Here is a 14,233-nt window from a genome sequence, read left to right as displayed (position 1 = left end):
GAGACACGTGGAGAACTGTGGCGAGAGAGGTGAGAAACCACAGTTTCTCCTTAGACGAAGCACCAAAGATAGTGGCAGACCAAACCAGATGGAGAAGCTATCTACTGCTTCAAGTGCCACCAGGCTCAGAAGAGGATTAAGTAAGTAAGTATCAACTTCTGTACAGTGAAGCACAATTTTTTGTGCAATTGGAATATTAGGGGAGAGCATTAACAGTTCATTTCAACTGACTGCTGTGGGGAAGGAGTTAGTCAAAAGTAATGTGTTTCTGCCCAGTAGCAAACCTGGACCCTTCTCATCTGAGGCATACATGGTACCCACTACACTACAGAAACATGTCTGTTTATAAATTAAGATTTGTTGTCCTAAAGTGTGGTGTAGTTTCTTATACTTAACCCAACCAGTAACCTCAGATTCATTCAACACTATTCTCCATTTTCTCCTATCAGATAATAATCAGTTAATACGAAAATCCTAAATGTATTTTGTGGAGATTCTACATTTATGTTGTTTCATTGGCACTGTTCTTGCCTATATCTTTATCTTGTAAACCACAGTGTAAGCCCGGTTTTGTAAAGGTGCTATACATACATTTAAGTCTCACCTTTCATTCCTCTACGTTGAACCAGCTACTCCCAGTGTGACAACAAGGTACTCTGTTTCCCGTCAAGGGGGGAGGGGTGGGGGTCCTATCCCAGGTGGAGTCTTGTTATCAAGTGATGGGAAAGGGCATTGAGAGATGGGCCACAGTGTGAGTTCAGCTTTTGTGGTGTTGCAGTTCTCGTGGTGAAGAGACGTAGAGCTGAGCCATAAGGCAAAGTTATCAGTTTACCGTTATATCCCTACTCTCATGTATGAATTCTAAGCGATTATCATAAGAACATGTTGCAAAAAAAAACTGACTGAAATATATTTTTTCTTTCCACAGGGTGGCTGGATTAAGCTTCTAGATAAAGTGAAAAGTACAATGGCGTAATAGGGCCACATAAGAATATAAAAATACTTGTCACTATGAGAATAAAGCCGTAAAATATAAAACCCGTAATTTTATGAGAATAATATCAAATCCAAAAAGACTCATCATTTTACGAGAATAAAGTCCTAATATTTTCAGAATAAAGCCGTAATATTATGAGAATAAAGTCATAGTTTAAAAAAACAACTCATAATGTAATGATAATAATGTCCTACGTTTATGAGATTAAAGTCATAATATTTTGAGAATAAAGCCATAATATTAAGAGAATAAAGTCATTGCTTAAAAAACCCCCTCATAATTTAACAAAAATTATGTTATACTTTTATTAGATTAAAATCGTAATATTTTGAAAATAAATTCGCAAAAGTGCGATAAAAAGTCATAATTTAGAAATCATAAGCCTTAAGCCTAGTTGATAACAGAGTTTCCAAATACAGCGAACGCAACAATCAAAGCAGCAACTTTCACTTCTGTTGGACTGGACGATTAATGATAATGTGTTGATGGTGGGCGGGGCTAATAGGCTCAGTATTTGGCCGTGTGTAAACCCCAAATGAAAGTATAACCTCTCAAATTGTTCCAAGTTCTCTACTATGCGATGAGTGGGTACGACTTTATTCTTGTAAATTATGGTATTTTTAAATTATGACATTATTCTTTTAATATTCTGGCTCTAATCTCGAAATATGACTTTAATCACATAAACTACAACATTATTTTCATTACATGGCTTTATTGTCGAAATACTATGACTTTATTCTCGTCAAATTATGACTCTTTTTGTGTTCGACCTTATTCTCATAAAATTACACGTTTTATCTCGATATTTTACGACTTTATTCTTGTAGTGAGAAATGTTTTTATTCTCTTATCTGGCCCTAATATGCCATCGTAGAAAAGGGCTAATTTGGGAGAAGCTCAAACTAGACCAGTTGAGGTGTTTTATCCCCTGAAAATGATGCTCACTAACATCTGTCAAATGGACAAAGGTCCTATGGCCAACCCAATAATCACTGGATGGATTATACCGTCCACTTAGCCTGGGACCACCTGGAGACCCTACAGATGAGGCTCCTGAAGATGGGGAGACCTGGGCATCTCTGCTTCACCTATTTCTACAACAACCCCAAATCTGATTCAATGGTTTGGAGAATGAATAAACTGATGATTTTACATTTTTGTTTCTCCTGTGTTTGGTAACTATACCGTTATACACCAGTGGGCACTGTGAACAAATGTATGAGATGCCTCGTGAAATGTGCTCTACCTCTTGACAGACCTTTTCCTCAGTGTAAACAAATAGGCATGGAAAGGCAAAATGTTTGAAAATGACATCAAAAACGATTATCCTTCTTAAATCAGCCGACAATATGATGCATTACCTCAATTAAGCTCATTTTGGGGGGTCGGATGATTTGCAATCCATTAAGCAATATGCAAATGGCCATGTTTGTTTGGGGAGATTGGGGGAAGGATGGAGGCAGAGAGGAAGAAGAGATAGAACAAGAGGGGAAAATGGAGAATTTCCGGTGTAATTGGCCAGCCTACTTTCCTCTGCTGTGGGCCTAATGAGGTATACACACACACACACATACACACATTATTAAAATTTTAGACACAAAGCTGGTTGGCCTTTAGCATGCAAACGGTACGTATAATCAATATAAATTGACAAGGAAGGGGTCGAGAGAGGCATATTTTTGTGCGCTTACCGCTGGGCTTGTATGTTTAGTTATCAAGGACAAAAAATTACGTGTATAAGTGGAGATAGTGTGAGCATTGATGAATACACTGTAGAAATGACTTCTGTGGAATTTGTAACTTATTGTACCTCAACAAGTAATACAAAAGCAAAAAGAAATGAAATGAAATGAAAAGAAATGAAAAGAAATCAAACTGACTTGCAAATAAAAGGTCCCCTTGAGAACATCACCTGGCTGCCCTTTGGAGCTCCTCTCTGCTTTTGCACACAGAAAGTAAGTGTACGACCTGTAATGAGCTAATCCGTGTGCAGCCGTGGTCAGGTCTGCTCAGGGAGACTGTGTTCTCTCAGGCTGAACCATCACTGTGCTGTCGCCTCTCCAACACTTAATGACTTTCTGCTCTGTGGACAACTTGGGCCAAGGAGATTACATATAAAAAAAGAGTATGTGAGAGAGAAGGCCAGAGAAAGACAAAGAAAGCCAGCGAGAGGAAAAGAAAGGGAGGGAGAGGTGGGGGTAAGCAGTGAAGCATGGCAGGACCTCATAGGTTGTGTAAATTGGTTCAGACTGGTGTTGATCTTGATTACTGATCGGTCCTGGTACTGCTCTGCCCCGCACTAAATGAAAAACAATGAACTTAACATCTGGGCTAAACTTTACCTTCCAGCCAATTAATATTTTGCACTAGCGGCTGAAAAACAACACGGACAGGGGGCTGCTGTCAGTATTGGAGCCTTATAAATGTCAGTCTGCCAAGAGTCTTGGAAATGTCCCAAAAGGCAGAGAATATACATCATCAGTGTTTCATCATTTACCCATAAAGACCCAAACATCCACCGGCAACCAAAATTATTCACTAATATCAACTGTTTAATATCTGTCGATCCATTAATTCTATAAATACATGTAAATAATTGGTGTAAAATACAGTTTGTCATCTTTTCATGGTCATCAGATATGACCCATTTGGACATTCGTAGGCTCCGTCATCTTCTACAACATTGATTCACCAGTAAAACCCATGGAGTTTGAGAAATGAAATGAAATCTTTTTCTTCAGTTTTCTCTTTTTTGGATATAATAACCCTCAACTTCAATCTGAGCTTAATGAATATCTACATAATCAATACATTAAATATAAGAAAATACCAGATTTTCATTTTTAAATGCAAGATACAGAGGATAATGGTGATAAATCCCTTAAGAATGGTGAAAAAAGAGAGAAAAAAGTCATTTTTAGAACTGACACAAAAGCAGCACTGGGTCTTTATGGGTTAAAGCAAAAAGCAGATGAACATCCTACTTACATTAGGTAACAGATCTGAAACTAGGAGCTATAGATAAATGTTTCTAATGTAAGTCACTGCACAAATTACTGTGTAGTGTTTGTGTTTTCATGTTACAGTGCCTTAAACCCAGTTTTAATGGGAGCAAGTACTACCTATTAACTTCTGGTCATTTGTAGTAGTTGCAGAGGTCATCTGTGATCTTAATCCCATACATGTTTGTCATGTCTGTAATTTTAAAGCAAAAAATTCCACCTCACACCAAGAAGGTTCTGGGTTCGATTCCTAGGTTAATTGGTTAATGTGAATTGCCCATAGGTGTAAATGTGAGAGTGATTGGTTGTTTGTCTCTGTGTCAGCCTTGCGATGAACTGACTACTTGTCCAGGGTGCCTTCACCCATAAGTAGCTGGGATAGGCTCCAGCACCCCCGTGATCCTAGTGAGGATAAAGCAGGTTCAGATGATGAATGAAAGAATGAAAAAATTCCGCTGTAAATTTTTCCACCCAATTTCATTGCCTGTGATAAAATTAATCCCGTGCAACTGGACATATATGTGATTGGTGGGATTTGCAACACTTTTAATTCTGTTGTGCATTTATTCAGCTATGGAGGCTGGTTTTTGATGATAAAGGAAAGTTTTAAAAGTGGTCATGAAAGTTATGGGTGGAAATTCAGGAGGCTCATGTAACAGTATAGCATGCATGAGGGTGTACACAGTAAGGAACTTTTTTTTTTTTTTTTTTTTTTACAGTTGCTTATATGTGGTGACCCTTGACATCAGAACCTGGTAATAATGGCTCTAATGGTAAATTTGTGTAAAGAACAGACCTATTCTGACCTATTCTGGATTTGATTTCTAAATCCACAGGTTAGACTAGTCCTGCTTGTTATAGCAGCTCTTGGTAGCATTTAGTGTTTCTACCTCACAGTCAGAAGGTTGCAGGTTCAATTCCCTGCTTGTCTGGAGCCTTTCCGTGTTGAATTTGCCTGTTCTCTCTGCACCACGCTGATTTCCTCCGGGTCCTCCAGATATGCCTGCAATTGAAAACAGGTACATAAAGGTTAATTCTCTTGTCAGTTCACTTGACTACGATGCTGATGAAGATCTGGAGTTGGTCCCTGAATGCCTTCAATGTCAGCTCACTGCTCCTAATGTGCTAAGTGCTAAAGGTAATCACTAATTGTAATGTTAGGCTCTCTGCGTATTAGGATGAGTGAAAGGCAGAGATGGAATTGTTCCATTGGGTTAATAAACTGAGTTAACCTTAACCTACAGTCAGAATCAGAATCATCAGTATGTAAACACATACAAGGAAGTCTTTGCCAGTAGATGTTGTCTTTCTGATGAAATAATGAATAAAGATATAATAAAATATGAGAAAGTTCAATACAAAAAAAGAAACTCTATACATAAGTATCAACTAATCCAGTATTAGTCTAAAAGTTTATAGTCCAAAAGGTTTAATATGAGGCAGCTATGGCTCAGGTGGTAGAGCGTCGACATGTCGAAGTGTCCTTGGGCAAGACACTGAACCCTACATTGTTCCCAGTAGGGCCTGGGTGAACGTGCCCAAAGTGCTTTGTAAAGCACTATGGGCACCGTAAAAGTGTGGAAAAGCGCTATGTAAGTACCGACCATTTAATATAATAGCATAATGTTAATTGTCAGGGCAAAAAGATAAACTGTGCTAACCATGAGAATGTGAAGTGTAGGATGGGTTGGGTAAAGGATGGGTAAGTTTCCCTTCAATGGCGTTATGTCCTGGCTTATCAGCATGAATCAAACACCAGGTGGTTTTATTGAGCTAACCTTAACCATACTACAGCCATCTTCCATTCTTTTAGACAAATCTGTAAACTGCCTTAGGAGAGACTATGCCAAAAGTTTGTTGACAGGAAGCAGGTCATAGTCAACTATTGTCTTATTGCAATGTAGAGATGTAGTGGATGCACTGCACTATGGGACGGATGTGGAGGACTCAGGGTAAAGTCGAAGATGTCAAACCAGCCTTAATGAATCTCTGCCAACAACAGGATGCCAGTTTCTCATGAAGTTACTGTTGTCAGATTGTTTCTCTAAAGTTTGCAAAGTATAACTAGTCTGCAGTCCTCACAACAAAAATCATTTTTTAACCACAGCATAAGGCGGCGGTGTTGTGTGTCACTGAGCTCATAACCCTCACGGATGCAAATGTACCACCTTACCTGAATATGAAACCATACAAACCAATGCCACTTTGATTTCAATATCAGATGGCTTAGTCCAATAACAATGCTTCTATTATGCAAACAGATGTTCTTTACAAATACGAATCCAGACACAGGCAGCTGTGAAAATGCTCATAAAAAAAATTAAATACATGTATAAATCTTTCCCTTATCATCCCTTGTCCCCTTTCTCCTCTTGGGCCAATTACAGGCCGAATGGAATTTGTTCTGTCTCTGTGTGTCTCTTTTCCTGTGACCTCTGGGCTCATTCTCATGCTAAACTACTTTTCATTTGCTAACGACGTGGCACGGCTTCAGTCGGCCAGTCTGAATATGTATGGACGTGAGGAGAGAACAGGTTTTATGGAGATGTGGATCCATCGCTGTCCCTTTTGCTCCCGTAGTCTGTTCCATTACAGATGACCCTGAACCAACCGCATACAGTCGTCATCTGAGGGTGTTTGTTGCCGGTTATTTGTGTGTGCCACTATCTGCATGAGCATATGTGTACGTGTGGGAGTCGGTGTGTGTATGTACTGTAACCCCTCATTTAGTTGCCCCTCATTCGGTCATTATACCCACTAATGTAGAGTATGCATGGCTCTACTCATAATAGCACTTCTCTGATATGCAAAACAAGCTCTCCACTGCACCTGGCATCCAGACTCACACTTCTCATCAGCAACAGTCTCCTCACCCTAATTTGCTTCCTGTTCAAATGTAATAGGAAACCACTCATACAGGAAAATGGTTTGTTTTGTCTGCCTTGATAGTAATGTGATAGGGTGTTTTGCTGATTGTGTCATGTATTTGTGTGGAACAAAGGTTTTATTAAGCTGCAGACAATGTGAAACTGGAAAATAGGGAACAGGCTACGGATGAGGGTAATAGAGTGTTTACAGGTGTGTTAAATTTTGCTCATGATAATGCAAGTATAAATCATTTTCCTTTTGTCTGCGCCAATAATGAACAGATCTGTGTTACACTCATGTTAATCAAATGATACAGGACCATCTCGATGACAACCCGTTGCTCCGGTAAATGTATTAACTGAGCTAAATCATCTCCAAAACACGTGATAATTAATCACCCAGTGATGGTTCTATTATCCACCTTGTCTTCAAGCATGTGTGCGTGTGATTATGTATCTGTATATCCCTATGTGTGCACTGTATATGCTTGTGTGGGCAGCAGATAAGACAGAAGGTGTGAAAAGCGGATGTGACCACAGGCTGCAGATAAGACAGTCAGACCTGTCTATCTCACGCCTCTCTCTTGTCTCTTTTCCTGTCCTCCACTAAATCTAAATAAGATCAGTTAGGTGCTCAAAACCTTGCCAGTGGGCAAGTCCTCCTATCTCCTCCTAATTGATTTCTGATGCCTGAAAATTTGAGTGAGGAAAGTCTAAATCTTTCAAAATAACTCAAAGGGAAATGTTATTTTTACATCCAAATCCATTTAAGACTTGTTTAGCTTCAACATTAAGTCTGTTATAAGCCAGGGTATAAGTTTAGCCAGTCCTCATGAAATGAAAATAAGCAAGTTTAAGATTTCTGGTAAATAATATTCCAAGATTTATACTTTTTCAACTACGGTAAAAAGGTATACGGTCATGGTAACTATGCGGTATGTGTGCCACATTGCTAAGGAGGAACAAACCCTGCATACCTATCTAAAAAAAGGTTGGGAAGGGACACATCACCATGACAACACAGGGAGGAGTAGGACATACGCCATTAAAAAATGGAAGCAATGTTGTGTATCTGGGTATCTCATCTGCAGATGCAAAAACATACATTTATATTCTCTGATAAAATATAGTGTGCACACACATGCACACTCAGCAATGCAGCACACGCACATATTCTTAGTACAACACACACCCACCTACTGCACACATTTCTGCTAATCCATTTATTCAGTCCTTGCCTAATTTGCCACAGTGATGACAAACTGAAGTAATTTCCTCCACATCTTTTTATTCCAGTTCAATGAGCTCTTAAACAATTCAGCTTGAACTTTGATTACTTGCTGCTCATTTGCATACTCTTAGTTCAAGCCAATATGTCCTTATATGCCAGTTAAGTTGAGGTGACCTCGAAATAAATTTCACCAACGCAGACTCTGGTTGCACATTATGGCAATAACATTTACCTTTTAAACAAATACCAGTTGCAAAACAAGGCCTCATTAGGATTGATATCTGCAGACATGGCAAGATGCTGACAATAATATATTCTCTATTTTAGTTTATCAAACTCTGGACTGTGTACTAGAAACAACAGTGTAATTCTGTATACAGATTTTGCTAAGTAATATTTGGAGTGAGCTAAACCTGTCACCATGGTCAATCAAAATGAGATTTAATACAGAGATAATACTGACATCTAGTGGTTATTAAATGGAAATGTAAGGCCGGTAGTTGTATGGACCGTTAATATGAATATTAAACAAAGACATCAACTTATCTTCGAGTTTAATAATTTAGACCCAAGGTGTGTGCATGGGTTTCTTCCTGCTGTGTGGCATTTCTACTTTTGTCTCTGCTGTGATTTTTCTTCAGCCAGCCAATAAACATTTGTCCAATTTCTCCCCATCTTTCTTTCTGTATCCTGTATCACACAGACACATGCATACACCGAGTCTCTAGTTCTAGGGTGGCTGGTTTTCCTCTGTGACATCAAATTTATTTAATCAATCTCACACAACCCCAGCTGTCCAACATGAAGTGTTTCCCAATTATCTTAATGTGATTTGCTCCCTGCTGTTGGCTGCTACACTACTGATTACGATGTAATAAGATGGTGAGCACAGACACACACACACTCACTGTTACAAACACACATTTTTCTGTCCTCTGTGCTCTCTTGTCACAGGAAGGCCAGTGTGAGTGATGACAGGACAAGCTGTGACAAAGGAGGGATGAGGAGACATAAACCCCAGGAGAGGAGGAATGGTGGGATGGAGGGATAAAAGGCAGACAGACAGAGCCTGAAGGCCCCAGCAGAGCATACAGCGGTTGTTCCACTGTCATCAAAACCACAGCTCATCCCACAGAACGGCAGGGCAGACATCATCCTAACTATGTGGTGACAGGGCAGACGAGACGTTAAATACACATTAGGAGGTACATCACAGTCCCTAACGGGTACAGAGAGACAGATGGAATAAAGGAAATGCAAAGAGATGACAGATCAGTATATCAGTTCCTCAGCCTCAGAGGTCTCGTGAATCCACGCAGACAACTCTGAATCTCTCACATCCTCCCTTCGATTTCATGGCTACATCCTAAAAGGTGCAGTCGAAGTAACACTTTTGGCGCCTAAGCGACATTGTGATGACAGTATGAACTCAGGTCACATAAAAACATAGTATCAAGGAAATGGTGGCTCCAAGGTGCAGAGATGTAAATGTACAGTGCAGCAACTTCAGGATGCACAGCTGTGAGCAGCACAGTGAGTCTGCTGTCAGCAGAGTGACTCACTGACAAACGAGGGGAAGGAGGGTTAAAAGAGGAAAAAGTTGTGGGCGTCCTGGGTATTCTTAGAAGACCAGAACCCAGGGGATGGTCTGAGACCTGTACCTGCACCCATCCACCTAACCCTCACCCTCTGGTGCCACCCCCCACACTTCTCTGGACACAAGAGGGAGGATAAGGGGAGATGATGGAAATTTGGTGTTTGGTCTGTTTTTAGAACCTTGAGGCTGGAGAGAGAAATAACATTTCTAGAGCCAAGAAGTTTTGATTAATAACAGAACAGGAGAAAAACACTGGAAAAAGAAAAGAGTTCATTCATTATGTATTATCTATTTGACTGTATGGTTATTATGTAGATTTGGGACAGCTTATTATTATTACTGCAAGACTATTATTTTATTAGACAGTAAATTTGTAGGCACTGACTCAGTTTATGTAAAACTAAATTTGTGTGAGTATATGAGCTGCTTCAGCATTTTACTATGATCCCACTTTCCACATCTACTGAAATCCATGACACCCTCCTTACTTACTTGTGTTTATTTCTCTTTGTTTCTCCCCCGCAGTGCCTGTAATCCTTCTCTGATTTAGTCATTACAAAAAGCTCTCCAGTCTTCTCCTCAACTTTAATTATTTGACTAATTAATTTCAGTCCCCTTTTCTTTCTAAATGGTGATATTTGTGGCTAATTACTCTTGCAGCTCTGGCTCAGCAACAGCTGTTTTTGCTTATTTATATCAGCCGCTTGAACTTAAGCAGCATTGTTTGGAGCATTTTAAGGGCAATTGCCTGTTTGTTCAAGTATCACATATTGTATTGCCAAAAATGTGCTCCATTACAGAGCAGTCCTTAACACTGAAACTTCTACTGTATCCCACGCAGAGCGAATGGGTCTCTGTATGTCACATCTATCACCATCTGTCTCAGCCAGAGACAACACTTACTCATTGATGTGTCAGAGGCCTTAACGTAGGACTTACTGCCTGTATCTGATCTTATGGTGAACTGCCACTATAAAGTCGGAGCTCTGACGTTATAATAGTGTCCCTGTCCCTGTTTTCAATTTCACACTCAATGGTTTCCATGTGGTAGTGCTTAATTGGGGCATCATCAGGGGAGTGTTTAAATCTGTACATCTCGGTGGGTGTGCATATATATCTATATATGTATGTACCCTTGTGTGTGTGTTTGTGTGCTACTGAGTCTCACTCTTTTACAGGTAGAAGGTTTGCCAACATAAATGAAGTAAACATCTGGATGTGAAAGCCACAAAGCACTATAACTTTGTGACTTTGGTTTCTACAGTTTTATTAATATCAAAACTCATACAACAAACTAGTATTCTGTGCTGCGGTAAACATATTTGTAATACATATACTGACTTTTCTCACAAGTCTTCACAGTAGTCCTGCAGCAAAAATACAAAGAAACAGAACCCCATTGTAGATTTCCAGAGGGAGAAAAAACAAAGGGAGAGATAGTTGACTTTAGAACTGCTGCTTCTGTTTCCTTTGACTCTCATACAAGTGTTTCTTTTATTTCAAAATAAGAAATTCGACTAAAGAGCGTGATCTGAATTTAATGAAGAATATTAGATAATCTTTTGTCTGATCTCTAATGTCCCCATTGCACCCCCTACTTTTGTTTATCGTAGGCTGTTTTGTATAATTAAAACAAAACAGCATGACTATGGAGACAAACTTTTTATGGAAACTGACTCGACTATGCAGGCGTGATTGAATATGAATTGCAGTAGCCTTTGATAAATGCTTTTTAACAGTGTTCCAGGTGTGTGCTCTGAGTTTGACTGTTTGACCTGCCGTGCTCTGCCCATCTCACAGACATCAAACACATCAACCTGAAGCTCCATCATCATCCACACATCAAAGGTCTCAGTTCTTTTTAGCCCCATCTGTCCTTTCATTCCTTCCAGTCACTCCCTAGTTCCAGAGGGACTGTCAGCTCTTTGGGAGAGGCAGTCAACAGACCATTTCCTTTTAAAGGTAACAATAAAATTCACTGGCGCAAAGAGGAGAATGACTGAGTCCGCGAAGAGTTTACAAAAATGACACTACACTGACAGTCTATGAAATTGCTGTAGTTCGTGTCAGCAGGGGCTCAGCTTAGAGATTTTGTTAACAACCCCAAGACATCTCAGACACAATAGAGATCTATTAATTCTTTTCATGTCCTCGGGCTCTTGTCCAGCTTGGGGGGCCCCTGAATCATTCAAGCGCTTCTTCCAAATCCCTGAAAGTTGTTAATCAAACATCACTACTTTTACTGTACAACTTCCAGTTTTGGTCATTAGAGCGCTTCACCCACTGGCTTTATTTTTTATCTTTTAATAGACAGATAATGTTATAGCCCATCATAATAAGTTTCCTATCGTTACTGCTCAATTTTAAGAAAGCAGAACAGATACGAGCATATGGACAGCCAGGTGGTTCAAGGTTTATTTTCGCAAGAAGTGAACATCTGTTTTGTCCTGTAAGCTTTGACAAATAGTGTAGTGCAGCAGGTCACACTGCACTGCAGCTGCAAAGGTGGAGTTCTAATCCGAAGCCAAATCCAAGTGAGCAGGGAGTTTGGGTTTATTTTGCTCATTCTCTGTTTCGCATGTCAATGGTATCAAAGTTACTGTACCAATAAAATTTTTTTTTTTTTTCTGCTTTTCTGTGTCTGCATCTAAATGGTACTGTATTGTTACATTGCTTATTGGGTTGATTCCAAAATTTGTGGGGGACCGTGCCTTTTCTGTTGCTGCCCCAAAGCTGTGGAACCAGTTACCTTTAGATGTTTGGCTCAGTCTCTGCCTGTATTTAAATCACATCCAAAAACACACTTTTTCTCATTGGCTTTTAATCAGTGAGTGAGATGTTTTCTAGCTTTCCTATGTTGTTTTTACCAGATTCGAATTTGTCTTTGTTTTTATGATGGTTGTATTTTGTTGTTCTTTGCCCGCATTGCATCCTGTGTTATCACTGTTTTACTTGTTTTATGTCTTGTTTTGGCCAGCTGTAAAATTTTTAAATTGCTTTATAAATAAAGGTGGTATGGTGTTTTACTGATCATCTTTACAAAGTTACATTAGATCTGTAATAAAAGCTTAAAAAATAGCCAATTTTTTGTACTTGCTGAATCTAACTATTATAAAGGAGCATGTATTCAATCTATATACAGTATATGAAATTGTTATGAAGCACAAACTTAAAGAGGCTCCTTTTGCTTTGACATTTTGGCATTTAGGACATTCACATCTTCTCCGTATGAAAAGTGGGTAATGAAATGTTTCTGTATTTTGTACAGTCACTACATTGACAGTTTAACTGACAGCATGTTTTACATTTCCTTAGAGCTGCATAAAACCTGGTAGAAATGGAAATTCTTTGAAAACAATCTGCTTAATGGCTTGGGTTCTATTATACTAAAACACATAATGTACACACATTTGTAGAGCTGTAAGCGGGGATGATGAAAGCAGGCTGTGTCACATATGATGATATGGTACATTACCCATAGCTACCAACTATATCCATTAGAAAGGCATGACATAAAGGGCTTAAAGAGAAGGGGAGGAAGGCAGACAGAGAGTTAGGGTACTTGAGAGTAAAGTTATAAACAGCAGGACAATGTGTGTTTAAAGATGTGTCGCGTTAGTTTATCCAGCCAACGTGTCAGTGAAGCAGGTGTCCTGTGTCGAGCTGCACACGACTTAACATACACTCTAACAATTTCCAATGCTATTCCCTTGAAAACACCATAATCTTTCCCTGCATGTGTGATGTGTATGAGAGTGTGTATCTGCATGTCTGAGAGTCTATGTAAGCACATGAAGGCAGGAAGCTAATCAAATCAAATACATTCCTTATTAATGTGATTTATTACTGCTTCGTAGCCAAAATCTGATGTTGCACACCGTCAGCAGAGGGAATGAATCTATTTCATTTCTAACTAACGACACATGCCACAGGCCCCAGGATGTGTTTTTTCCTCTTTTGCTGACAGCCTGTGTTCTGCTGTTGTGGCCTAAGGGATCATGGAATTGTGGAAATCTGCTCTAGTTTTACTGTGAATGACAAACATGAACTTACAGCGTTTTGTTACAAAAAAATGCATAAGTGGTGTTTTATAGAACATGAAGAATGTGATCATGTTTTAAGGAAACATGTAAGTGCTACTATTGGCATTAAACATTTCCAAGTGTACACAGGATACATATGCGGAGCAGAAAATCAATTTTCAGGGAACCTAGTTTTTCAACACCAAAGAAAAGAGGAAAGAGGGTACTAACTAAACAACATGCTTCTCATAAATTGTTCCTGCTACTGAGGTCAATCAAAACAAGGTTTCCTTAAAGGACGCATCCAAATTTTAGTAAAGCAGCGTCGATGAAGATGAGAAGCAAATGTCCTTTGCTGTTTAAGTCAGCCAGCAGAGATAATCTTAAATTTACGTAAAGACAGCAAACATACTATAACACACCCACACATACACACACACACACACACACACACACACACACACGCAGGTGACCTCATGGCAGACACTTAATGATTGATTACCAGCCTGGAGCT

This window comes from Sphaeramia orbicularis, chromosome 6 (assembly GCF_902148855.1).
Source record: "Sphaeramia orbicularis chromosome 6, fSphaOr1.1, whole genome shotgun sequence".
Lineage (NCBI taxonomy): Eukaryota > Metazoa > Chordata > Actinopteri > Kurtiformes > Apogonidae > Sphaeramia > Sphaeramia orbicularis.
This window is presented reverse-complemented; position numbering follows the sequence as displayed.